General features: G+C 46.1%; 1 long non-coding RNA gene across 1 annotated transcript; it reads left to right on the top strand.

The window, feature by feature from the left end:
- Positions 1 to 5902: 5902 nt before the first annotated feature.
- LOC123182903 (uncharacterized) lies at positions 5903 to 8259 on the top strand. The gene is made up of 2 exons (XR_006492367.1): positions 5903 to 6064; positions 7257 to 8259. It is a non-coding gene; the product is annotated as an uncharacterized lncRNA (long non-coding RNA).
- The last annotated feature ends 19219 nt before the right edge of the window (positions 8260 to 27478 follow it).

Raw genomic sequence — 27478 nt, 5'->3', positions numbered from 1 at the left:
AAAGGGGGTCGAGGAAATACTAAGGAAAAATTTCCATGTGATGCTCAACTCAAAATCCTACACCTACCAATCCCTTCGAGTGAAGCCATTGGAAATCTCATACAGTTCAGTCATATTCTTCAGTGACAGAGACGAAGTTCTTCTGGTCTCTGAGGAATTTGTTCTGACTGAGGAGTTAGGAATTCGCCAGTGCGGATTGCCTACACAGTGAGGAACATGATAGCCCTGAGGAATTTGATACTCAAATTTCCGACCGTTGCTGTGCTATGCGCCAGCTGTCCCAAAATATCTACCCACCTAACGGTCATATCATTGAAGGGCATTTATGTCTTATCATGACGGGCTGCTCCCTAGGCTATAAATAGCCGCCCCCTACAACCACTAGCTGGTTGGCTGCTCCGAGAGAAACTGACACTTGTCATTGAGAGCATCCCATCCTCCGAGGACTTTGAGCGAAAATCATCAAGTGAGGAAAACCCAAACCCAAACACCTACAAACCCAAAGTGATTGAGCATCACTGAAGAGATTGATCCTGCGTGGATCCGACGCTTGTTACCTTTGAAGACTGTGCTTCTTCCAGACGGTTAGGCGTCATGGTCTAGAGCATCCAAGAGGAAATTGTGGATCGTCGAGTGACCGAGTTTGTGAAGGTTCGGAAGTCACCTGAAGACTTACCACGAGTGATTGGGCGAGGTCTGTGTGACCTTAGCTCAAGGAGAATACGGTGAGGACTAGGTGTCCTGGACTGTGTGTTCAGGACTGGGTGTCCGGGACTGTGTGTCCTCAGGTTTAAATACCTAGCCGACCTAACCAGATGTACAACTGAGACAGCAGTTGGAATTGGTCTACCAAATCATTGTCTTCACCAAGCTTACTGGTTCTATTTCCTCAACTCTTTCATTTCCTCATAACTGTGTTGTGCACTTGTTCATATCTGTGTTTGAAGACTTTGACTGAAGACTTTCTCAGTTCCTCAGTTCAATTTCTTCAGTCTGTTTGTCTTCATCCTGTGCTATCCTGTGTTTACGCTTTCTGTACTCTGTGCTTGTCTTCATTTCATCATGATGACCATGCTTGTATTCTGTTATGTTTACTTCTGAGTACTTATTCCGCTGCTAGTAGTTCTTCGCTAAGGAATTTCCTCACCGGCAAATTCCTCAGTGAAGAATTCATAAAAATCGCCTATTCACCCCCCCTCTAGTCGATATAACGCACTTTCAATATGTGACCCACATATGTCATTGGCTACATATTTATTCTCCGATTTCTCATCTTGTGCTTCGTTGCATCATCAACAGGTCATCGGCGACGAGATCGATGCCGCTGGTCATGGACGCGGCGGGGGCGAGGACGACCACAAGCACGACGACGTGGGCCAAGACGATCACGAGCATGACGATGAGGGCAAGGACGATTCTAGCGACGACGGTTTGGGCGGTGGCCGGTGGGTACCGATTCTGATGGCGACGATGCTCAAAATTATACTAAACATTAAGCTAGACATCCAGTGAAATTATACTAAGCATTAAGCTAGACATCAATGGTTGTACCACCTAATCATAGTATCATTTTTGGAACAATGATGAAAGTCCCACTCCTCCTCCTTGGTGATGAGGGCAGTTGCCTTTCCTCCTTCAAGAGCAGCACCTAGTCTGGCCACAGAAAGGGAAATGGTGGTTATGGCCAAAGAAAGGGAAATGTCACACAAGTGGTCGTCATTAATTGGCACCCTTCCTGATGCCATGGACATCCGGTCATCTACGCCATTGACAGGGTGAGGAGATGGGCTCCGCGGCAAGCTGGGAAGGGAGGTGAAACTTTCCTCCTGCCTGTGCCGCATGGAGCGCCCTCCAAACCAATGTCCCGCAACCTCCAAATACAGAAGCTCGTGGGCTTGATTTGAAGCGCCCTCTCCAGGGCCGGCTTGCTAGCTAGAGCAGCCTTTTCACCCAAAATCATTGTATTGACAGTTATTATGCCGATCGGCCCAGCCCCCATCTCCCCAAATGTGCGACACAAGGGCCACGATAGGTGACTTAGGAGTGGCTAAACACACGACACGAGTGGAACTGGGAGGCAGGCCGAGACAGTAAACAAGCCCACCACCGGCTGACAGACGGATCCCACAATACCCTACGTCTTGGTCACGGACTAACCACGGCTCCGAATGCTACCCGAGACCAATATCTAGCATTAAGCGAGACATAAGCTGCTCTCCCGTCGAGAATCTATAGTGACGGGTCAGCCCATTGGAGCGAACTTAAAACAAGAAATATTATAGAAAAAGAGCGTGGGTCGGGGGGGGAGGGTCTCCTTGGTAATTTGCAGAGTAGCTAACCACAGTGCTAGTGTCGGATTATTGATGAAATGGAGGGCACATCCTACTTGAGGCTTCACGGTCCGGTTTTCCACTGTTTTTTTCTTTTCACCGCTTTTCTCTCTCTTTTCAAATATAAGTTTTACTGGTTTTCAAAAAATGGTTTTTCTTCATTTCTTTCCTTGTTTTTACTGGTTTTCTCTTTCTTCTTTCTCCATTTTCATTTGGTTTTTTTATTTTATCCCTTTCTTTTGTTTTTGTTTGGTTCTGTTATATATCCTCTCTTTTTTCTTTATATCCTTCATTGTTTTTATCGATTTTTCATTCGTTTTACATTTTTTCCTTTGATTTTAATTTTTATTTTATTTTTTTTGTTTATTTTGTTTCTTTTTCTGTTTTCATTTTTTGGTTTTCTTAGTTTTTTTTCATTTTTCATTTTGTGTATATGTCAACAAATTTTTTCTGATGCACGTTTAACATTTTTCCAATACAGATTTAACATCGTTATATATATGGTCAGCATTTTTGCTATACGCATTTTAAACATTTTTTCAAATGCTTGATTAACATTTTTTGAATACATGGTCAATAGTTTTCCTACACATTTGTAACATTTTTCTAATACATGGCCAGCATTTTTTATAAATTTGAAACATTTTTTAAGTGCTTGATTAATAGTTTTTAAATAAAAAGATTAATATTTATTGAATACATGGTCAACATTTTTCTATGCACATTTATCATTTTCCAAATGCTTGATTAAAAAAATTTCAAATGTTTGTTCAATATTTTTTCAAATGCTTGATTAACATTTTTATATACATGATTAATTTTTTAATCCTTTATTTAATACATGGTCAACATTTTTCTATACACATTTAACATTTCTTAAATGCTTTATTAACATTTTTCAAGTAATTGTTTAACATTTTGTCAAATGATTGATTAACATTTTTTCATACATAATCAACATTGTTTCTACACACGTTCAACATTGTCTGAATTCTTGTTCAACATTTTTCAAATACTTGTTCAACAACATTTTTCAAATAGTTATTCAACGCTTTCAAATACTTGTTCAACATTTTTTAAATACTCGTTCAACATTTTTCAAATGTTTTTAGTAGGGTGTTTTTTTGCAATAAATATATTTAGAATATTTTAAAGTATAAACAGAAGTAAAAAAATAAAGCAAAAAATGAATACAAAAAACGTATAAAAAATCAAAAATGAGGCCGTGGCCTCCCGCTCGCATGGCCCGGCCCATATCTCTCCCCCCTTCAGCGGGTCGGAAGCTCGTTGAAGACGAGATATAGGGGTGCCCCGAATTCTAGGAGTTTACAAGATGTGAAGATTTAATGTATAACCTACTACCGTTGCCCAAATTCGCCAAATGCACACATGTGAGATGACCAGGCGTGCGAAATCGTTGGCACGACTAACCAATTGAATGAAGTAAGAAAAATAAACATTCCCCAAGGATGTATATTTTCATTTGCAATTAAATAGCTATTCGTCCCTGGCAAAAAAAAATTGGTCTACATACTATCATAAAATGGAATGCCAAGAGCTAAACCTTTTTTAGAATTTTGATAACTCTTCTTTTCCTGAGATCTTTTGTATATGGCAAATACATGGAAAGCGTTTTGTTATTTTGCATCAAGTTATATAGAGGAGCTTGTTACATAACTAAGATTACTGGCTGAATCAGTTTGACCAGCGAGCAAAAAGCAAACAAGCTCCAGCTCCCGACCAATCAAATGGTTTGATACTCCTTCATCCAAACAAATGAACAATGCCTTTCTGGCTCACCTGACCAAACAATGTCATGGAGCTATTTGGCTTTTTCTTCATCATCATTGAACATTTATTTATACTCCCTCCGTCCGGAAATACTTGTCGGCGAAATGGATGTATCTAGACATATCTTAGTTAATACATTCATTTTTATCCAATTTCTCCGACAAGTATTTTCTGTTGGATTGAGTAGTAGAGAAGACTGTACAGAACTTTTCTGTTGATGTTCACACTTTTAAACTAGTTGACATTTTTTCCCGCAAAAAAAACTACTCCCTCCGTCCGGAAATACTTGTCGTAGAAATGGATACAAATGGATGTATCTAGAACTAAAATACATCTAGATACATCCATTCCTCCGACAAGTACTTTCGGACGGAGGGAGTAGTTGACTTGTCATTGCATGGACTGAAGTGCACAGAGCCATGTTCATCATGTACAGCATCAAATCCTTACCATATCTCACAAACAGGTCATTTCACCATGATCATACAATATTTCTTGTGAATCTCTCTACAACTATCAAACCCTGCCCATCTTCTGCTCCTGGTTATGGTCTCAAGACCAGAAAGCTAAATTAACAGAAGTGTGCAGTTCATGCGGACACAAATCACCGTTGAGCAATCAATGCAAAGTGGGGGGAAAAATGTGGACAAAAATAGAAGGTGATAGAGTACATGATTTCTTACTTGCAGCTGGTGTCTTACGCCAATGCTGGGTATCCATAAAGAAAAGCCAATGCTGGGAAGTAGAGTTTCACAGTTTCAGATCAGTGGTTTGCCAAGTGCCCAAACTTCAGAGGTACTAGCACAAAGATTACCACTGGAGCTGTCCGCCAAGCAACTAGCACAAGTACAACAATAATGGCCTGAACTTGGACATGAATCCTGGAGGAAGTTCAGCAAGTGGTTGCAGGGTAAGAGATTATTGTGCGGCCTCCAGTGACGGGTTAAACATGGGTTTCGCCGACCTTCGGACTAATAAACCTATTTTTTTTTATAAACTAAGGCAACCAATGAATTAACCAAAGCATTCTGTTATGTGCAAGAGGAGTTTCTTAACTCTGTGATGCAACATAACAGGGATTACAAGTTTTTGAACAGTTTCCCCGTGGAATGATCTGGTAGACTGTAGTGCTCGTCTTCTCTGAAAATGCAAACATCCTTTGAAATATTTAAACTCTACATAAGTTATAGCTGTATATTACCGCACCTGCTTACAGTTAGGCTAAGAAAATCATAGAGGAGCCGGTTACAGAGTAGCTAGTGCAAGGGAAAACATAGAAAAGTTTCCAACAAATAGTACGTACAGAGGAGCCAATTACAAAGCTATGCGAGCTCTTTTACAGTACCCTTAAATCAACACAGACCGTCCGTTTTCTTTAATCCGACGGATGTTGCTTATTGGTACTCCAGCGCAGAGTGTTAGGGAGTACTAGTACCAAGTGTTAAGGAGTACCTCCAGTTCAAGGGTAAAAACGTGACAGCAGATACGTAAAAACAGAAAACGTAACAGAAGATGACAAATAACGTGCGCCTAATATTCAGATCGAACAGTTACCTTGAAGATCCTCAAAAAAAAACAGTTACCTTGAAGGATCTGATTTCTTTTAGGAATACACCGTTTATTTTTTGAGAACTCTTTATTTAGACCGATTGATTTCTGGCTGCCGCAAACCTCCCCGCGAGCCGTCCGATCGGGTTTGATCGTGCGGCGCTGGATTCTCTCACGTGCCCGCCTGGATACTCTCGCTGGCAACACGGGCTTGTTCCAATCGTGTGGTGTCTCGCGGATAGCGAAGCAGAGGACTCAGATCCGGGCGCTACCCAGGCAGCAGCTGACGCGAGAGGCGACACGACGGCATCCGGAGCGGCGAAGCGACGGCGACGGGAAGTGGAGGCGCGCACGGCGACAACTGAGAGCATCGACGACGACGCTCCGCCACACAGGTATTCCACACCCGCCCCCAAATCGAACCGAAATGATAGGTCTCAGTACAGGATAAAGGCTCCCAACGAGCCCCTCCAAATTCACAGCGTTACGCATGTGGGAGATCGAGGACCGACGCTCTAGGGGCGGAGGGGACTTGACAGCGAGATGTTGTGGGGCGGAGGGGCTCGTTGGGAGCCTTTAGGTCAGGGACGATAAGGTCAGGGGGTGGTTGCTGGATAGATCGTGTGTGTGTGTGTGACGAATTTGCTTTGTTTTACATTAGCGAATCCACTGCCAACGCAGCAAATCCATTGTGAGAGGTGATCTGATCTGCTGTTTCACAACAACAGGAATGTTCTTCAGAGTTCAGACTGGGAGTGCTGCTTCATTTATAGCACAGAATCTAGTGTTCTTTATTTAATTTTCAGAGCACTAATTGTAAGCAGCAGCAGGAATGTTTGTTGTCCACACTGGGATGTACCTTTTTGTTCTCTTTTTTCTAGTAGTGGGCTTGATTGTACGCAACTGGGAGTGGTGCTTCATATGTAGCATAGACTCTAGTTGTTTTGTGTTCATTTCAGAGCAGCGATTTGCAGTTTGCACACAACAGCAGGAATGTTTTGTTGTCCAGACTGGGATTGTGCTTTTTGTTTTCTGTTTTCTAGTCATGGACTTGATTCTACGCAAGTGAGAGTGGTGGTGTTTCAGTGCAACACAGACTCTAGTGGTTTTTTTGTTCATTTTTCTAGGACCCCCTTTGTTAAAAAATGAGGCTTGCAACTACATGCATGGTGTGCTACATAATGTGATAACGATTCATTAGTAACTTTGTTTCATCAGCAGGTTTACCTCTTTGCATGTTTGCTGCTAGACAGTGTGTTTTTTCTTATTTTTTGTTATCAGTGGGCAGTGGCTAATCGATGACATACATGCAGTAGGTTATTATATCCAGGGATGATGTGTTCTTTTGTTTTATCGGTAATATGCAAATGTAGAGGTGGGGGTTTATATCCAGGGGTGATGTGTTTTATTTGTTTTGTTGGTAACATGCAGATGTAGAGGTGATGGTTTTTTATCTAGCAATTTGTGTTTCAGCAAGTAGTGGCAATGTAGAGATAGTGTGTTTTCTATCTAGTTGGTCTACTACTCTTGTTGCATAGTTACTACAACGTTTTTATTTTTGTTGTGGTTTGTGTTTTCTCCTCGCAGAGCCTCAACGATGGATGATGAAGACTCTACTGATGGATTATTCTCAAAACAGTTTTCAACAAGACGCATACACGTACAATTGCTGAGAAAAGTCTGAATAAGGATATGATGGCAGTCTTAAGTGATTATTGCTAGGTAGTGGCTAGGCTGCTGCTACCCCGCATGAGCTGCTCCATGGGGCAGACAACGACCACTAGTGACGTCCTTGTGTTCCAAGTTCCAACAGCCCCGAGGTGCCGACGAGCGTGCCGAATCAAGCTGCCGCAAACCCAGCATTGACGCCCTCTGCATCGCAACTCCGGCGGTCGCTGCATCGCAGCTCCGGCGGCCTCGTGGCCGCTGCACTGCAGGTCCGGCGGCGTCGACGACAGCTGCATCGCAGCTCCGACGGCCGCCGCATCGTAGCTCCGGCAGCGTCGTGGCCTCTGCACTGCAGGTCAAACGGTGTTGACGGCCGCTGCATCGCAGCTCGGCAGTGCAGCTCCGACGGCCGCTGCATCGCAGCTCCGGCGGCGTCATGGCCGCTACATTGCAGTTCCGACGGCGTCGACGGCTGCTGCATCGCAGCTCCGGTGCCCGCTGCATCACAGCTCTGGCGGCGTCGATGGCCGCTGCATCGCAGCTCCGGCGGCGTCGACGCTCGCTGTATCACAACTCCAACAGCCGTTGCATCGCAGCTCCGGTGGTGTCCCGGCCGCTACTGCCTAGCTGGGAGATGTGCTTGGAGCACTACCATGGGCGATGCATGATGGTGCCTGACTCTTGTGTTGCGCGAGAGGGAAAATGCTGACTGGAAGTGCAATCTGTGAGACACCAAGCGAACGGTTATGATGTGCATGATCGGATGATTAGCAAGGCGGCTGATAAGTTGTAGTTATCATCCGGCTTACGCCTAGCATCCGCCTTTATTGTTTGCGAATAGGAATAGAAGATTTGACTGGATATTGTTTCTACGTGCTTGAACGGCTGCTCGTATGGATTCAATGCACAAGAACTACATGCATCTGTCGGCGTTCTGTTCTTTTTTTCAAGTTCGTCGTTTTCAATCTACGAAGTTCTTACTAACACTCAAGTATCTATATCGGATTTTTGTTCAAATTAAGGACCAATCTCAGCAGTCGAAAATATGCACACATGGAGAAAGGGGTCGAGACGGACGATGAGATATCAAATGCACAAGATCGATGTTACAGAGGTGGAATTGCCTCATACATCAGCAGCGCTACGAGCGAAGTGGAGAAACCATCGGCGCTGTGGCGGCCGAGCATCAGGAAGATAGTTAGACCTGCGAAGAGGATGATTGGTGCGCTGAAGGAAGGGCAGGTCAGCAGTTGAGACGGATACGGGGAAGATCACTTGACGGCGTTCCAAGGGGAGAGCCGCGTGATTGTATCAAAGGATTTTTTTTTCATCGTCAACGAAATAGACTGGAAGATTTATTAATAAAAAGATTTATTTTGGGAAAATTTTATAGCAACACAAAAGGTCCATAATACCCCTTAGAATCGATGGTTGGATTTAATTGGTACTCCCTATTCTATTTTGGAGTACCAGGGTACCGTAAAAAAACTCAAAAACCATTTGACTCTACATTGCATGATCTGCAGTACTTCATGAGAGGTGCTAAATGTGAGCTTTAGTCAAAGATTTTAATACTGTGAAATGTTATCTCTGCACATCATGTTCATCGTCTACGGCATCAAATCCTCGTCATATCTTGTAGACAAGTCATTTCATTCGGATTCTATAGCATTTATTGCAGGTCTCTCGGGCATCGTTACAGCTAACTAACCATGTTCACATTTTCTTTTTGAGAAATTTCCGTGTTCATTTTGTGCTACTGATTAATGGTTTGGAGACCAGATTTTTTTATAGAAAAGAAGGATGGCCCCCGGACTCTGCATCTGAGCGATGCATGCGGTCACTTTATTAATTATTCACACAAGACCTTATAAAGTCATACAACAGTAAGACTAAAGCCATCGTCTAGACAACATCTGTCACTACTCCTATCCAGTTAATGAAGGGGCGCTAAAAATCTGGGCCTAATGCCAAACAGACCTCGCAGCCAAACCTAACATCTAAGACTTGAGGTCCCAATCAGGACGCCTGCCGGGTATGAGGCGCCCACCAGTCCGGCGCACTCCTCAATCAGGACGGCTGTCGGGTATGAGGCCGCCGCAGTCACCTGCCAACAATCCATCTTTAGTGTTGTACTGCTGCATCAACCTTGCCCGGTCTAGCTGTTGTCGACGCCACCACGACGCCAGACAACGCCACCATTCTGCGCTCGTCCATCATCACACGCCCACCGGCGAGACCCCGCTGCTCCATGCCGCTGATACCACGCCGCTCCTCCTCTTGTCCCCTCCAGCCAGCACTTGCTCCAAAAGGATGCCACCAGGAAGGAAAACGACATCAAAAACGTCGCCATCGTCCGATCCGGTAGACCCAGATCTAGGGTTTCCCCCGGAACCTCCCGATCAGGTTGATGTGACCTGCAACGACGATGCCTCGAGAAGGGAACGACGTCCGAGACGCCGCCATCGTCCGCCATGACCACAGTCAGGCCCGATTTTCACCGGAAGCCACGTCGTCCCGATCTTGCGGGTTGCTGGAACCGAACGGAGCCTCGCCACAAAGACGAACGCCGTCGTCGGTAATCCGGCGGAGATCCGTCATCTCCTCACCGGTCCCTCCACGCGCCGCCGGTCGGCGGAAGGCCACCCCGCGGCGGATCCGATCGGAGCATTGGATCCGCAGTCGCCGCCGTCACCATCTCCGCACAGGTCAGCCACCCCGCCAGATGCGGCGCTGCCACCGCCGCCGTCCACAGGGCCGCCGCTCCGGCCACCGCCGCACGGCATGGGATCGCCGCCCCAGCCACCGCCTTCGGATCTCACAAGAGGGGGCGCCCCTGCCGCCTCAGATGGGATCGCGCCACATCCACCCGCCCAGGTGCCTTCGGCACCGGGCCCGCCGCCACCGCGGCCCACGCCGGCGGCAGCGGTGGCAGAAGGAGGGGGAGGGGGAGGCCTGCGGTGCCAGGGTTGAGGGACCCCTGGCGTCGCAGATAGCCGCAGTAGTACACTAACAGGTCTGCAGAGTTCATGCATATACCTCATTTCATATCTGGCCAATTTTGTGCTACTGCTGGTTAATGGTTTGGGCAGTTTTGTAAACTAAATTTCCATTCGGTTTCCGAAGGCAGCACCACCAGCCCGCCGATGCGGTAGTTGTGTGCCGCGGTTTGCCGATTTCAAACTGCCCAGGCTTGAGAGCTACTGGTCGAAGTACGGCAAGTAGCACCATGATTAGCACTAGTCAAGTTGTTCCAAGCCATGGTTTGAACTAAGATTACTGGTTGAATCATTTTGACCCGTGAGCAAAAATCAAACTGTTACTGTTTGATTGTCGTTTATCGTCCAAATAAATGAACAATGCCATTTGATTTACCTGACCAAACAACAGTGCTGGGCTATTTGACTTTTTCATCATCATTGAACATTTCTTTATTGTACAGAAGACTGAACTAATCTTTTCTGGAGAGAAATGCAGGTGAGTTGGTACATATGATCTTTGGTCAACGAATTTTATGCTGTGAAATATTACCAATGCACAACCTTGTTCAACATCTACAACATCAAATCCTCACGGTATCTTGCAAACTGGTCATTCACTAGGATGATGCAACACTTCTTGCAAATCTCTCTACGACTAACTACCCATGTTCATCCTCTGCTGCTGGGTATGGTCTGAAGACCAGAATCCAAAATTGACATGTCCGAGCAGTTTATGTGGACACAGATCAAATGAGAAACCTGATGCGTAGTTGCACCAAGTGTCCGAAACCAATGCTGCGAGGAAAGAGTGTCAGGTTTCAGATCTGTGGTTTATGGCAACTGCCGCCAACTTCAGAGTTACTTTTTTTTAGAAAGGACGATGTACCCCGGTCTCTGCATCTGAACGATGCATGCAGCCATATTATTAATTATTCATAAAGACCATACAAATAGATACATCAATAATCCTGAAGCCACCATCTTGGCAACGTTGTTGCTACTCCTATCCCCTCGATGAAGGCGTGCCGAATGTCCGGGCCTAATACCAAACAAACATCGCATCAAAACCTAACATCTAAAGCTGGGTGTCCCATCCAAGCACTACCTGGATTGGGTCCCACACCGGTCTGACACACTCCCAGTGAGCACCACACGCTGCAAGGGCCGTCACCTCCATCTCGCCTCGGTCCATCCTCAGAGCAGAACTGATGCACCGACTTTGCCAGGCCTCTCTGCCATCAACGCCACCATGACGCCAGACAACTTCCTCCTCCTGCGCAAGTCCATCTCCAATACGTGCCCATCGTCGAACCTCCGCGGTGCCATGCCGCCGGGATCCGCCGTCGGCCTTGAGGTAGATGTAACACCACTCCTTCTCTTATCCCCTCCAGCCAGCACATGCTCCAATGGCGTTGCACGGTACAATGGCTATCTGTGCAAGTGCCAACTTCAGAGTTACTGGTCGAAGAACAACTAGCACAAGGATTACGACAGGAGCTGTCCACCAAGCTGTAGATTATACGAATGGCCTGAACTTGGGCATGAATCCTGGAGGAAGTTCAGCAAGTGGTTGCACGATAAATTTTCTTACAATGCCTCCAATGGCGTGTTAAACACGGATTTCGCCGCCCATTGGACTAATAAAAAGAACATCATATTTGGGACCAAGCAAATTTACACTAAACTAGGGCGACCAATGAATTAAGCAAAGCATCCTGCAAGCTTATTTCAGGTCGAGGCATCTATCAAGCATCACAGCCATTCTATGCAAGAGGGTTTTCGGAATTGTGGTTGCAACAAAGAGTACAGAAAAGTTGGTTACATACAAAGCTGTGGTTATTGGTTGAACGAGTTTGACTCATGAGCTAAAGTCAACCAGGTCCAGCTCAGGAGCCGCATGCCCCGACCGACCAAACGCTCTGATATCCTTCATCCAAATAGTAGCTTATGACTTGCCTCTTTAAACAATACTGCATGAGCGGTATTCGACTTATCTCTGAACTTGTCTGATAGTGATTATACTTATAAACTAGAGAACGTATCTGGTGCACCAGCCCAATTGATGCACCGGATGCAACTGTGCATTTTGAACCATTAGATGAAGGGACAATGGGCCAGATTACGTCATAAGTTGTACTACATCATTTTTACAGAAGCACCCTTATAGTTTATTGCATTTGACCCACACTCCACAACACTCTCCCATCAATAAATCTGTGGATTTAATTTTTTGGCCCAAACACAAAAATGGTCATATAATTTGAACTGAATGTCTGGTTTCAGTTCCATTTTGACCATCATCTTTGTCTTGATGAGATCGTTGATACAAGATCAATGTTGAATATGTTTTTGAGATTTGATTTTATTTTTACATTTTGAAACTTGAATACTCTATTTGGGGCAAAAGCATATGTGGGACCAACGTGTGGGGGAGAGCGAGGGTTACAAAATTATATAATACAATTCAGTTTCAGTAAAAGTAAACTTTTACAAATTTTGTTGTTAAGTTTGAAAGTCAAGAAAATATATTCAATGTTGACCTTGTTGCCAACATCTTGCTAAAATAAAAATTTTGGTCAAAGAAAAGCTGAATTCGGGCATGAGGATCAACATGTATGACCGTGTTTATGTTTGAGAAAAGAAACAAATGACACTGTTTCAATGATCGGAGAGAGCCCCACGAGGATAGAGTGCGGGTTGATTTCAGCACAGTATGAGCTCTTTTTTGCAAATATTTCATCATTCTATCTTTCAGACTGCTCCAATCCTTCGGATTCATATCCAAGGGCTAAGATATTACTGGTGCATCCGGTGCATCAATTGAACCGGTGCACTAGATATGTTCTCTTATAAACTAGCGTCGGATTCTACATTGCATGAATGGCAGTACTGCATGAGAGGTGCTATATAGTACGAGCTTTAGTAAAAGATTTTGATATTGTGAAATGTTCATCATCTACAGCATCAAATCCTCATGATATCTTTGCAGATTCACACATATTGTACAACACTTATTGCAAGTCCCTCGTTACAGCTAACTAACCATGTTCACATTTTCCTTTTGGCATAAAACCATGTTCATCTTGTGCGACTGGTTAATGGTCTGGAGACCAGAAAGCCACAATAGCAGATTGATAGGTCTGCAACAGTCCTTTTTTTTGGAAATGGAGGCGTGCCCCCGGCCTCTGCATCATAATGATGCATGTAGCCATCTTATTAAAAAATCCACAAAGTATCAAAAAGTCAAAAAAGTCAAAAGAGTATTACAGCTCGCAAGCAGAGCGAATCAAAAGCAAAAAGAAAAGTACATGCCGACTATCACAACCGATACGGTAATATGAAGGATAAGCTCCCTAGACTCCTATCATGTTATGCGACCACCATCCGAATCGGTTGAATATAGCATGTGCTACCATCTCCCACTGGTTGCATCCAGTAACCAAAGGCTCCCTGGAGTCCATAGGAGTGAGTAATGACCACGTATGGATCCAAGTGGTAGCTCTCAAGATGACCTGCAAGAAAGTTAAAGTGTGTTGTCTGTTAAAAATCATATCATTCCTATAGTTCCATATAGCCCACAAAAGCGCACATATTCCAACCCGAATACAAGCCACAGTAGTCTGTTCAACCCCAGCTTTATAACCACGTCCCAAACAACGACGCAATGTCAACTGGAGGATTAATGTTGAAGGCTATATGAATCATTCTCCAAAGTAATTTGGCGAGTGGACATTCAAGGAATAAATATTGTATTGTTTCATCATGATCACAAAAACAACACCGCGAACTACCTACCCATCGCCTCTTGATTGAGTTGTCCTTAGTGAGTATCACTTGCTTGTGGACGAACCACATAAAGATTTTAATACGCAAAGGAACCTTAACCCTTCAAATATGCAACGATCTTGAGATTGGGCCAGAATTGATCAAATCCATATAGAATGATTTCACCGTAAAAATCCCATTTTTAGCCAATTTCCATTTTGTCGAATCCGGATGGTCGGAGAGTTGAACATCAATGAATCTCCGAACCAAATGCATCCAGGCATTCCATCTCTCACCAACTAACGCACGTATGAACTGAATATTCAAGGGAGTTGTTTGGAAAACTGTGCCTACATAATCCTCCTTACGTTGCACAATGTTATAAAGGTGGGATATTGAACGGCCAGGGGCGTCTCTCCTAACCACGTATCCTCCCAAAATCTTGTTGATATCCCATTGCCAACCAAGAATTTGACCCTACGAAAGAACAAGTCCTTCGTTCTCATAAGTCCCTTCCAGAATGGCGAGTCAGTTGGTCTCATGGTAACCTGGGCGAGCGTTTTCGACTGTAAATATTTATTGCGCAGAATTTGTGCCCACATACCCTCCGGCTCTGTCTCTAACCTGCAGGGCCATTTGCTCATAAGGCATTTATTCTTGATTTCTAAGTTCTCAATACCGAGACCCCCTTGGTCTTTTGGTCGGCAAAGGATATCCCATCGCGCGAGACGGTATTTCCTCTTGGCCTCATCAGACTGCCAGAAGAACCGAGATCTAAAGAAATCAAGTCGCTTCCGAACCCCTTTTGGAATTTTGAAGAACGAAAGTAGGAACATCGGCATACTAGTCAGTACCAAGTTAATCAGCACTAGCCGACCTCCATATGACATAAGCTTGCCCTTCCAGCAGCTAAGTTTTTTTCAATTCGATCTTCGATACACTTCCATTATTTATTGGATAACTTACGATGATGAATCAGTATTCCCAAATAACTAAATGGTAAGGCACCTAATTCACATCCGAACAATTGTCTATAAGTGTTTTGCTCGCCTTTGGCCTTCTCAAAACAAAACAACTCGCTCTTGTGAAAGTTTATCTTTAAGCCAGACAATTGTTCGAAGAGACATAAAATAAGTTTCATATTATGTGCCTTAGCCATATCATGTTCCATGAATAAGATAGTGTCGCCAGCATACTATAAAATGGATACTCCTCCATCAACTAGATGAGGAACTAACCCCTCCACATTACCATGCTTCTTGGCCCTGCCAATAAGAATGGCCAACATATCGGCCACTATATTAAACAAGAGAGGAGACATGGAGTCCCCTTGTCTCAACCCCTTGTGAGTCTGAAAATAATGACTGATATCATCGTTAACCTTGATTCTGACACTACCCTTCTGGACTTGGGTGCCCACTTGGTTCCACCATGCCTCACTAAATCCTTTCATGCGCATTGCCTGCTGAAGGAAAGGCCATTTAACTTTATCATATGCCTTCTCAAAATCCACTTTAAAGATAACCCCATCTAGTTTCTTCGAGTGAATCTCATGAAGCGTTTCATGCAACACGACCACCCCTTCAAGTATGTGTCGCCCTGGCATGAACGCTGTCTGACTCGGTTGTACCACCGAATGAGCAATATGCATTAATCTATTGTTTCCAACCTTTGTGAAAATTTTGAAACTCACGTTAAAAAGACATATGGGCCTGAATTGTTCGATCCGAACTGCCTCTTCTTTCTTTGGCAACAGCGTAATTGTACCTAAGTTAAGATGAAACAGCTCTAGATGACCGTTAAAGAAATCATGAAACATGGGCATAAGATCATCCTTAATAATATGCCAACATTTCTTATAAAATTCAGCTGGAAACCCATCTAGTCCCGGTGCTTTATTCGGTTTCATTTGTGATATTGCATCCAGAACCTCTTTCTCAGTAAACGGTGCAGAGAGAATATAATTCTCCTCTGCCTGTATCTGAGGTATATCTCCAATACCATATTCATCTAGCTCCACCGTGCTTGTATCCGGAGGCCCAAAAAGTTGTTTCTAGTAATTAGAGATATAAGCTTTCAGATTCTCATGCCCCACAATTGTCCCCACGTCCTGTTCAAGCTGTATGATTTTCTTCTTCCTATGTTTACCATTTGCAACCATATGGAAGAATTGTGTATTGTCATCCCCTTGGACAACCATAAGCACTTTAGCACGCAAATCCCACTTGAGCTCTTTGTAAGGGCATTTTTATCCCTTAGTTGGTTTTGGTGATTGATGACAATAATTTTGCAGACTAATCATTTGCATCGAATATTTCAGATATATATTGACTAGGCACAAGATGATTTGGTTCCCCTCGAAGGCTATGGAAGACGACGTTTCTCTACGTTTCTTTTCGGTGGTATTGAGTCATAGGGAAGTCGTACTATTAAGAGGGGGTCCGCGTTGGAAAGGTTGGGTGGATTCATCACGTACACATCTTCCTTTGCACCTCCTTTCTTATAGCCTTTGGAGCATCCTATGTTTTCCTTGTCTATGCAAATATTGCTCGTGCTTGTTGAACTAGGGCGTGCGGTAGCACTGCTCCTTAGAGCGGTAGTACCGTTCACTGGTGCGGTAGTACCGCAAGCGCCCACGGTAGTACCGCTTCTAGGAAAGCGGTAGTACTGTGGTCGTAGTCCAGATGTTGTCACCCTCTCCCTTGTGGGTGGCACCCATCACGGTAGTACCGCGCACGGGGCACGGTAGTACCGTGGTATCTGGCTTAGTTTCGCAAGTATGCGGCAGTAAGGGGCGGATGTAAGTTCTTACATCCGCGCCCCGCGCGGTAGTACCGCTGCTGGCTTACGGTACTACCGCGTCAGGTTTTTGCATCGACTCCAACTCTGCGGAAGTAGCCACGGATGTAATTTCTTATATCCGTGCCTTCCCATCTCTGGACAGCCCCTGCCTTGCGGTAGTACCGCAAGGGGGCGCGGTAGTACCGCGCCAGCAGTACTACCGCCCTCTTCTTTAGTGCATTTTGGGTTGTTCTGGTCTCTGCTGCGTGGGCGGTAGTACCGCGGGGCCCTGCGGTAGTACCACGCCTCAGGTACGGTAGTACCACGTTGCGCAGGCTGAGTTGGTGGATAACGGTTGGATTTGGTCTTCCACTATATAAGGGGCGTCTTGTTCCTCTAGTTGACTACCTCTTCCACCTCCAAGCTCCATTGTTGCTCCAAGCTCCATTTTCGCCCGATCTCTCTCCCTAGCCAATCAAACTTGTTGATTCTCTAGGGATTGGTTGAGAAGGACCCGATCTACACTTTCACCAAGAGAAATTTGAATCCCCCCACTAATCCCTTGTGGATCTTGTTACTCTTGGGTGTTTGAGCACCCTAGACGGTTGAGGTCACCGCGGAGCCTTAGTCCATTGTGGTGAAGCTTCGTGGTGTTGTTGGGAGCCTCCAATTAAGTTGTGGAGATTGCCCCAACCTTGTTTGTAAAGGTTCGGTCGCCGCCTCCAAGGGCACCAATAGTGGAATCACGGCATCTCGCATTGTGTGAGGGCGTGAGGAGAATACGGTGGCCCTAGTGGCTTCTTGGGGAGCATTGTGCCTCCACACTGCTCCGACGGAGACGTACTTCCCCTCAAAGGGAAGGAACTTCGGTAACACATCCTCGTCTTCACCGGCTCCACTCTTGGTTATCTCGTGCCTTTACTTGTGCAAGCTTATTTGTGTTATATCTCTTGCTTGCATGTGTGCTTGTTGTTGTTGCTGCATCATATAGGTTACTCACCTAGTTGCATATCTAGACAACCTAATTTGATGCAAAGTTTAAATTGGTAAAGAAAAGCTAAAAATTGTTAGTTGCCTATTCACCCCCCCTCTAGTCAACTATATCGATCCTTTCAATTGGTAGAGCCTCGTCTCTTGATTCAACTTTACCGTCCGAAGAGTATGGTTGACATCGTAGACGGTGTGGAGGAGCACTCCGGTGCGAATCTGGTCTCGTCTACGGGAGATGGGGGAACCGCGGTCTCTCGTGAGGAATTCAATGTGGCGTTGGACACATTGAAAACCTCCATGACGACCGAGGTCGAAAGCATGTTTAATAAATTCATAGAAGGGCTTAAACTTTCCACCGCACCGTTGAAAGTGGGTGATCCCGATAACAAGGTGACGGATGCTACCTCCGACAAGGGGGAAGCTTCTAGCGAGAAAGCTCCTTCTTCTAGTGCTAAAAATGGCACCGGCATCTTTGCCCATGTGGAACCTCCACCTGTCTATGGTGGACCGCTTCCTTCCACTCATTTGAATCATGCCGGCCCGGCCCCTAAGATTGAGAAGAATGTGGAATTTGATTCTTGGGTCTATCATTTTAAGCGTCATTTAAACCATGTGAACACTAACCTTTGGAGAATCATTGAAGAAGGTTTCTATCCGCATGACCGAAGCAACTTCACTCCTAGAGAAGCCGTGGATAATCAATTCAATAAGAATGCTCTCTTCATCATCCAAGAAGCAATCCCACCCGAAGATCTTCCTCATCTCCGGCCCTACTCCATGGCCAAAGATGCTTGGCACCAAGTGGTTTCCCTCTATCGGGGAAGCGCAAGCATTCAACGCTCCAACTATGAAGTGGTGCAAGATGAAGCCGATGAGTTTGCAATGAAAGAAGATGAAGAACCTCGTGAGCTTTATCGGAGGGTAACCAAACTCGCGGTCTCTCTCTGAGATCATGGAAGTAAGGACACGGATGACAATTGGATCAAGCGCAAATTCCTCAAGGCAATGATGCCCTACCACAAAGCTATGTCCTCCGTCATTCGTCAAAGGCCGGACTTCCACACCTTGTCCTCAAGTGAAGTGTTGGATGAGTTTGTTGCTATGAGCATCTTGGACAAGACCGCCGACAATGCGGTACTTCGCTCTCAAAGAGTAAAGAAGCCCAACCTTGCACTAAAGGCCAAGGTTAGTATGGAGGAAGAGGATGAAGAGGAAGAAGAGGAGAGCAACCTCGAAGATACGAAGTATGCCTATCATGAACACATGGCTCTTGCTTCAAGGCAATTTTGGAGCAAGAAGAACTCAAGGCCCAACTTCAACAAGAACAATTCAAGTGGCGCAAAGGGCAAGCAACGAGTGAGGACTTGCTTTAATTGTGGCAATGTGAGCCACTTTGTTGCGGAGTGCCCTTATGAGAAGAGGGAAGACAATGGTGGCAAGCTCATCCGAAAGGACAAGGCCAAGTCTTTCCCCAACAAGAGCAACTTCACCAAGAAGACTCCTCCCAAGGCATTGGTGGTACAAGAAGAGTACAATGAGGATGATGACGATGATGAAGATGGTGAGTCGGTTGCCATGGCCTCCGTTGCCATTGCGACGACTCCACGGGTGTCTCTCTTCGACTCACCCAATGAGAGCATCACCGCCAAGTGCCTCATGGCTAAAGCCACCAACAAGGTAACCCCCAACATCAAAACTACCATCATTAATCATCCTTCTTTGACGGATGGCATTGATGAACATGAGGGAACTAATGTGGAGGAGAATGAGTTTGAGACCTTTATGGGTAAACTCAAGGGTAAATCCAAGAAGCACTTCGTTGCTCTCTTGGAACAACTTGGTGAAGCCAATGACATGATCGAGGCTCACGAAGATACCATCTCTAAGATGGAGGGGCATAGTCGTGACTATGCCGATGAGATTTCGGATCTTTCCAATGCTCTTGAGGAAGAGCGTGGTCTTCGTTTGGCTCTTGAGGAGTCACACAACGATGATCATGCTAAGTTAAAGAAAGATCTTGATCATGCTCTTGTTGTTTCTCGTGTGCTAAACTCCGAGAAGGCCAAGCTTGGGGTTGATCTTGCTAGACTCAAAGAGGAGTTTGACATTCTCGACAAGGCTCACAAAGTCTTGAAGGGTGCTCATGCTAGCCTCAAGGAGTCTCATGATCAACTTCAAGTAAAGCTAACCAAGGAGAAAGCCACATTTCCTCATATGGTGTTAATTGATAATGCAAATGCTACTAACCCATGTTGTGAGCATGTGCATCTTGTTGAGGAGAATGCTAAGTTAAAGGAGCAGCTTGAGAAGGGTCTTGTGTCTTGCATACAAGGCGAGAAGAACCTCAACGACCTTTTGAGCAATCAAAAGGAAGTTGTGGCCAAGGAAGGGATTGGGTACGCACCCAAGTCCAAGATTAAGAAGAAGAATGACAAGACCAAACCACCTCCCCCTCTCAAGCAAACCTTTGTGAAGGAAGGAGAGGGTGCTACTAAGGAGAAGAAGAAGAACACCGTGAAGGGTGGTGATGCCAAGATGGGCAACACTTCCCTTCCCAACAAAGCCGGCGACTTTAACCCTTCTTATGTGTTGTGCCGTGCTAGTGATGGACATGTTTATGCCAAATTTGTTGGTTCTCCTTATGAGTACATTGAATGGTCTATTTGGGTCCCTAAGACCCTTGTCACTAACATCAAAGGACCCATTACAAAATGGGTACCTAAAACCAAGCATTGATCTCTTGTAGGTGTTTGCTTCCGGTGGGGGATCATGGTTGCTCGATAGTGGAGCTACAAATCATATGACCGGAAGCAAGGACTTGGTGGTGGACGTGCACAAGATTCCATCTATGCCCACCAATGTCGAGTGGGGTGATGCCTCGTCTTCTAAGGTATTGGGACTTGGCAAGGTTGTCATTTCTCATGATCTCACGATCGAGAAGGTCATGCTTGTTGAGTCCCTTGCATACAATTTACTTTCCGTTCGTCAACTTGCAATCATGGGCTTTGCCACTTTCTTTGATATTGATACCGTGGCCCTCTTGTGGAGCAAGACTCTTAAAGTAGCCTTTGTTGGGCATGTCGAGAACGGTCTATATGTGATTAACTTTTCGGAGCGACCCACTAAGACCGCGACATGCCTAATGGCTAAAGTTGACGTGGGATGGCTTTGGCATCGCCGTTTAGCCCATGTCAATATGAGATCTTTGCAAAGTATTCTCAAGGGGGACCATGTTCGTGGACTAACAAATGTTAGTTTTGCTAAAGATCGTGCTTGCAGTGCTTGTATCGAAGGAAAGCTACATGAGAAGGCTCACCCTCCCACGACTATCATTTACTCGAAGAGGCCTTTGGAGCTCCTTCACTTGGATCTCTTTGGGCCTCCATCCTTTGATAGTCTTGGGGGTAGAAAGTATTTCTTGGTGTTTCTGGATGACTACTCAAGATACACATGGGTATATTTCTTCAAGAGGAAGAGCGAGACCCAACAAACCGTCATTGACTTTGCAAATGAAGCCCAACATCAATACAATGCAAAGATCTTGACTATAAGAAGCGACAACGGCACCGAGTTCAAGAACTACACTTTGGATGAGTTTCTTAGTGATGAGGGGATCAAGCATCAATATTCTGCACCATACACCCCTCAACAAAATGGTGTAGCGGAGAGGAAGAACCGGACGTTGATGGATGCGGCAAGGACCATGATGGCGGAGTTCAAGTCTCCATACAACTTTTGGGACGAAGCCATCAACACCGCATGTCATGAACAAGACTCCATATGAGATACTTACCGGTGACAAGCCCAACCTCAAGTACTTTCGGGTGTTCGGGTGTAAGTGTTTCATTCTCAAGAAAGGTGTTCATTTGTGTAAATTTGAGGCTCGAGCTTATGAGGGCATATTTGTTGGTTATGCTACAAACTCTCATGCTTACGGCGTCCTCAATAAATCCACGGGACTTATTGAGGAGACGTGTAACGTGGAGTTTGATGAGAATAACGGCTCCCAAGTGGAGCAAAGTGGCACTTGTGATGTAGGTGATGAAATTCCTCCTCAAGCCATAAGAAGAATGGGTGTTAGTTTTATCCTACCCATTGAGGAACCCCTTGTGGCCGAAGGAGAAGGACAATGCTCCACTCAAGTGGAGCCATCACCAACCCAAGGCCCACACGCTTCCAAAGAACAAAGTGAAGGCCCTCAACCTCATGAACAAGAACAAGGGCAAGATCGTGCTCAAGACGGTGTTGACACACCAAGTGATGCCCAAGGTCAAGTTCTCTCCTCCGAGCAAGTTCAAGATCAAGAACAAGCTCAAGACGGTGCTCAAGATGATCAAGTGACCGCTCCTCAACTCACCACCGAGCAGGAATTGGAGCGTCGTGCCGCCAAGATTGCATCCAAGCTCTCCACCAAGGGTCATCTCATGAAAAATGTGCTTGGAAGCATTCAAAAGGGGGTAAACACTCGTGGACAATTAGCAAACTATTGTGAACATCATGCGTTTGTCTCTTGTGTTGAACCCCAAAAGGTATATGAAGCACTCGAAGATCCGGATTGGCTTAATGCTATGCATGAAGAACTCAACAACTTCGAGTACAACAAGGTGTGGAGATTGGTGCCAAGGCCAACCGGGAACCACAATGTCATTGGAACCAAGTGGATATTCAAGAACAAGCAAGATGCTCATGGGACCATCGTCCGCAACAAGGCAAGATTGGTGGCACAAGGCTACTCCCAAGTCGAGGGTATCGACTACGGTGAAACCTTTGCTCCCGTTGCTCGCCTTGAATCCATTCGTTTGTTGATTGCTTATGCTTCTCATCACAACTTTAAGTTGCAACAAATGGATGTGAAGAGTGCTTTTCTTAATGGTCCCATTAATGAGTTGGTATATGTCAAGCAACCCCCCGGGTTCGAGGATCCCTACTTTCCCGATCATGTGTATCAACTCGATAAGGCACTCTATGGCCTTAAACAAGCCCCACGTGCGTGGTATGACCACCTTACCGAGTTGTTACAAGACCGTGGATTTGAAGTTGGGCTAATCGACCCCACTCTTTTTACTAAGAAGGTCAAAGGGGAGTTGTTTGTGTGCCAACTATATGTTGATGATATTATCTTTGGTTCCCCTAACAAAGCTTTCAATGAGGAATTTGCCGCTCTCATGACCTCAAAGTTCAAGATGTCTTCCATGGGAGAGTTGAAGTTCTTTCTCGGGTTCGAAGTGAAGCAAAGAAGAGAAGGAACCTTCATCAACCAAGCCAAATACACTCAAGACATGCTCAAGAGATTCAAGCTAAGTGATGTCAAGCCGGCTTCCACTCCAATGCCCACCAAGTGCCAACTTGACATTGATCCCAATGGTAAAGCGGTGGATCAAAAGGTATATCGCTCCATGATTGGCTCCTTGCTTTACCTTTGTGCATCTAGACCGGATATCATGTTGAGTGTGGGAATTTGTGCACGGTTTCAAGCCGCACCTAAGGAAAGCCACTTTGTGGCGGTCAAGCGAATCTTTCGATATTTGGCTCATACCCCAAACTTTGGCTTATGGTACCCAAGGGGAGCAAACTTCAAGCTTGTAGGATATTCGGACTCCGATTGGGCGGGAGACAAAGTGGATAGGAAGTCCACTTCCGGAGGGTGCCAATTTCTTGGTTGCTCTTTGGTGAGTTGGTCCTCCAAGAAGCAAAGTTGTGTGTCTCTCTCGTCCACCGAAGCGGAGTATGTGGCGGCCGGTAGTTGTTGTGCACAACTCTTATGGATGAGGCAAACTTTAAAGGATTACGGTGTCATTTGTGACAAAGTGCCTCTTTGGTGTGACAATGAAAGTGCCATCAAGATTTCTCTCAACCCGGTGCAACACTTCAAGACGAAGCATATTGAGATTCGGTATCACTTCATCCGGTATCACATTAGGCGAGGGGAGATCGAGCTCAACAACGTCAACACGCATGATAACCTTGCAGATATTTTCACGAAGCCTTTGGATGAAGCAAGATTTCGCGAGTTAAGGCATGAGCTAAATATCATTGATTCGAGCAATGTTGCTTGAACCCTTGCACACCCCACCTCACTCAACTTGTTGTCTAATCTAGGTGTAGGCATGGACATAGGGGAAGTGTTGTTCTATCAATGAACTCTCCCTCCCCCCATTATGCATAAAGTGATCAACTCTTTCACATTAGCCATTTTTTATGGTACTTGTGCTTCAAAGACGAGTTTTGGTCATGGGCCCAAGGATAATTCTTCGCGGTGCCATACCAATTGACTCAAACATAGGTGGCTCCGGCCACCGCCCTCTCCTTGGAGAGTTTGTGTCTCGTTTTTGGTCTTTGTTGTCTCTTGCCTCTCTTCCTTCGTGTCGAGCTTGTGGTTGTGGTGTCCAGTGTGTTAGCTCTTTGGTGTGGTCTTTCGCTTGAAGGTTCCGTGCTTCGGTGTTCTCTCGTTTGGTTGAAACTGCTTTTTCTTGAGCTCACGGTACTACCGCGGCCTGCCACGGTACTACCGCGAGGGGAGCGCGTGGTACTTCCGCACCCAGCGCGGCAGTAATTTTTTACTGCCGCCTGGGGGAGCGGTACTACGGCCTCGGTGCGGTACTTCCGCCCGGGCGGTACTACCGCAATGACGTGCGGTACTACCGCGTGAGGAGCGCACGGTAGTTCCGCACCCAGCGCGGCAGTAATTTTTTACTGCCGCCTGGGGGAGCGGTACTACAGCCACGGTGCGGTACTTCCGCCCGGGACGGTACTACCGCGATGACGTGCGGTACTACCGTACGGTCGAGGGAGCGTGGGGGGTTAAACACGGGCAAGGGGAGTTCTAACTCCCCCGTACCCATTCGTCTCTCTCCCCACTCCGTCTCTCTCTCTCTCGCTCAAGAATGGCGCCGGAGGTCCTCGCCGGATCTCCGTCTCCGGCCGTTCTCCTCGGCTTCCGACCGGTGGGATCGTTCCCCACCACTCCCTCTTGCCATGGAACAAGGTTTCTCCCCAATCCCTCCCTTTTTTTGTTTGTCTTGTTGTTTTTAGGTTTTGGGGAGATGCAAGTTGTTCTTGAGATTTTAGGCCAAATCTTTGCAAGAGTAGGATGTAGGAGAGTACTTTTGTGTAGTGATGGTACTTCCTATATTTGTCCCGTGATGGATTTGATCGACCGTAGTACCGTGTGCTGACACGGTTGTGCTCGGATCTCCGTGGCCGTTTCGGATCTGCAACCGGTACTACCGCCCTACTGGTGCGGTACTATCGCCTCTCTGGTACTACCGCTCCTTGGAGCTGTACTACCGCACGTGGCGCAACACACGATACTACCGTTGTCTCAAATCCCTCTTGTGGCACTTCTCACGTGCTATGTCTACTTGTTTCACCCGCTTTGCTGTGGTCTTTGTATTGATCCTTCTCGCGTTTCGTGCGTGGTTGTTTTGTGGTGTGTGTTTTAGGTGGTGGCTCAGGTGCTCCGGCTCGCTGCTCCAATCCAAGCCGTGACACGGGATCCAAGCGTATGCGCAACCCAGAGGCAGCAGAGGGCTCCAATGCCCCCCAACGCAGAACCAAGACCACCGCCACCAAAGAGAAGGAACCCACCATGAGTATGGATGAGATGCCGCTTGCTGAGTTCATCTCTCGGAGGAAGATCAATCCATATGGAAACCCTCGTGCCAACTTTCGAGGGAATGAGCTATTCTGGACCAAGCAGCAGAATCTCATTTATCTGGATGTCATCAAGGCCAAAGCAAAACACCTATGTGGAGGTGAAGTGGATCAACATGCATCACATGAAGCAAGAGAAGCACCGGGACTACTTTGGTGAGGCTTTAGACCTAGTGGAGCAATTTGGCATTGAGCATATCATCTCATTCCACAAAGACTATGATCCTGAGATCCTTGCTCAGTTCTTTGCCTCAGTGCATTTTCATCCCAATGAGGAAAGGACCATGACTTGGATGACCAATGGTCGGCAGCTGACTGCTACTTGGAAGGAATTCATGACTTTGCTTGGGGTTCCGGATGAGGGGCTCGCCACACCCCAAGGTGTTCGCCCTCATGCCAATTCCGAGTCTGCCAACAAGAACAGGCTTATGCCCTTCTATGTGGAGAAGAAGCCTCCAATGGCAAGTCAACTTGGGTACTCAACTCTTTTCTTGACATCATGCACCAAATCTTCCGCAACACTCTCTTCCCACGCATTGGGGACAAGGACAAGGTGCATGCCTATCTTGTGGATATGATGCTCCTGTGTGAAGACGCTCGCAACTCTCAGACACTACCACTTGATGTCTCACATATCATGTGGCATGAGCTTCGGTTTGCGGTCTACAACCGCAAGGTCCCCATCTATGGACCTTATCTGTTTCAGTTGATCTCAGCAACTTGGGAGAAGCTCTACCCTCGGGATGAGTTTGAGGCCCCTAGTTGGATCCGGCATGAGCCCATCAACCTCCGTATCAAGACTCAGTGGGCCAACACTACCTCTCGTGCTGATGCCGCGGCTGCCATGGACGTGGATGCAGATGAGGATGAGGAGGAGGCAGCAGACGAGGACAGCTCTGAGGGTTACATCCCTCCCACCTCTGAGCCATCTTGGGCTAAGCGACTGAAGAACAAGATGAAGGTTTTGTTCTGTATGCAGGCAAAGGGGCAGTACAAGACCCATGTGGCTTCCAAGGAGACTCGCCGCCGCGACAAGCGGATTTTCAGGACCTTTGGCGAGAACATATCCAGCGGGTCAGAGGAGCACATCACCCCAGAGGCAGAATGGATGCGCAAGCAGGGTTATCAGTGGACCGAGTCTGAGGAGGAGTCCGTCCCAGCTGCAGAGTCTGACGGGGAGCGTGCGAGTGACTACTCAGCTTGAGCCACCACTATTGTTGTAGGTGTCCTCTCTGCCTTTTTGGCGTCTCGATGCCAAAGGGGGAGAGAGTGTAGGATTTGCGAGTTGTGTCGTGTTTGGGTCAGTTGAACTTCGTTTTTTTCGCTTGCTTTGGTTTGCTTTGGTTTGTGCTTGTGAGACCTTCTATCATATGGTGTAAGACATATGCACTCTATCGTACCGTAGTGAGCTTATTCTATCTTGTGCTTATTACATTATGCTCTTTTCTATCTTGCTTAGTTTTAGCCTTATTGCAAGATATGCCATGTCTATAAAATATAGGGGGAGTGTTAATCCTAGTATGTGTGCCGTGCAGTCCAAAGCACTTATCGAGATAGCACACATCTAGGGGGAGCCCGTCTATATTTTAGAGACTTGGGGTTTGCCCTTGCTCTTTGCGTTATACCCTTGTGCAAATCCCGTGTTGTCATCAATCCACCAAAAAGGGGGAGATTGTAAGGGCATTTTTATCCCTTAGTTGGTTTTGGTGATTGATGACAATACTTTTGCGGACTAATCATGTGCATCGAATATTTCAGATATATATTTACTAGGCACAAGATGATTTGGTTCCCCTCGAAGGCTATGGAAGACGGCGTTTCTCTACGTTTCTATTTGGTGGTATTGAGTCATAGGGAAGCCGTACTATTAAGAGGGGGTCCGCGTTGGAAAGGTTGGGTGGATTCATCACGTACACATCTTCCTTTGCACCTCCTTTCTTCTAGCCTTTGGAGCATCCTATGTTTTCCTTG

Source organism: Triticum aestivum, chromosome 1D (genome assembly GCF_018294505.1).
Source record: "Triticum aestivum cultivar Chinese Spring chromosome 1D, IWGSC CS RefSeq v2.1, whole genome shotgun sequence".
NCBI lineage: Eukaryota > Viridiplantae > Streptophyta > Magnoliopsida > Poales > Poaceae > Triticum > Triticum aestivum.
This window is presented reverse-complemented; position numbering and strand designations above follow the sequence as displayed.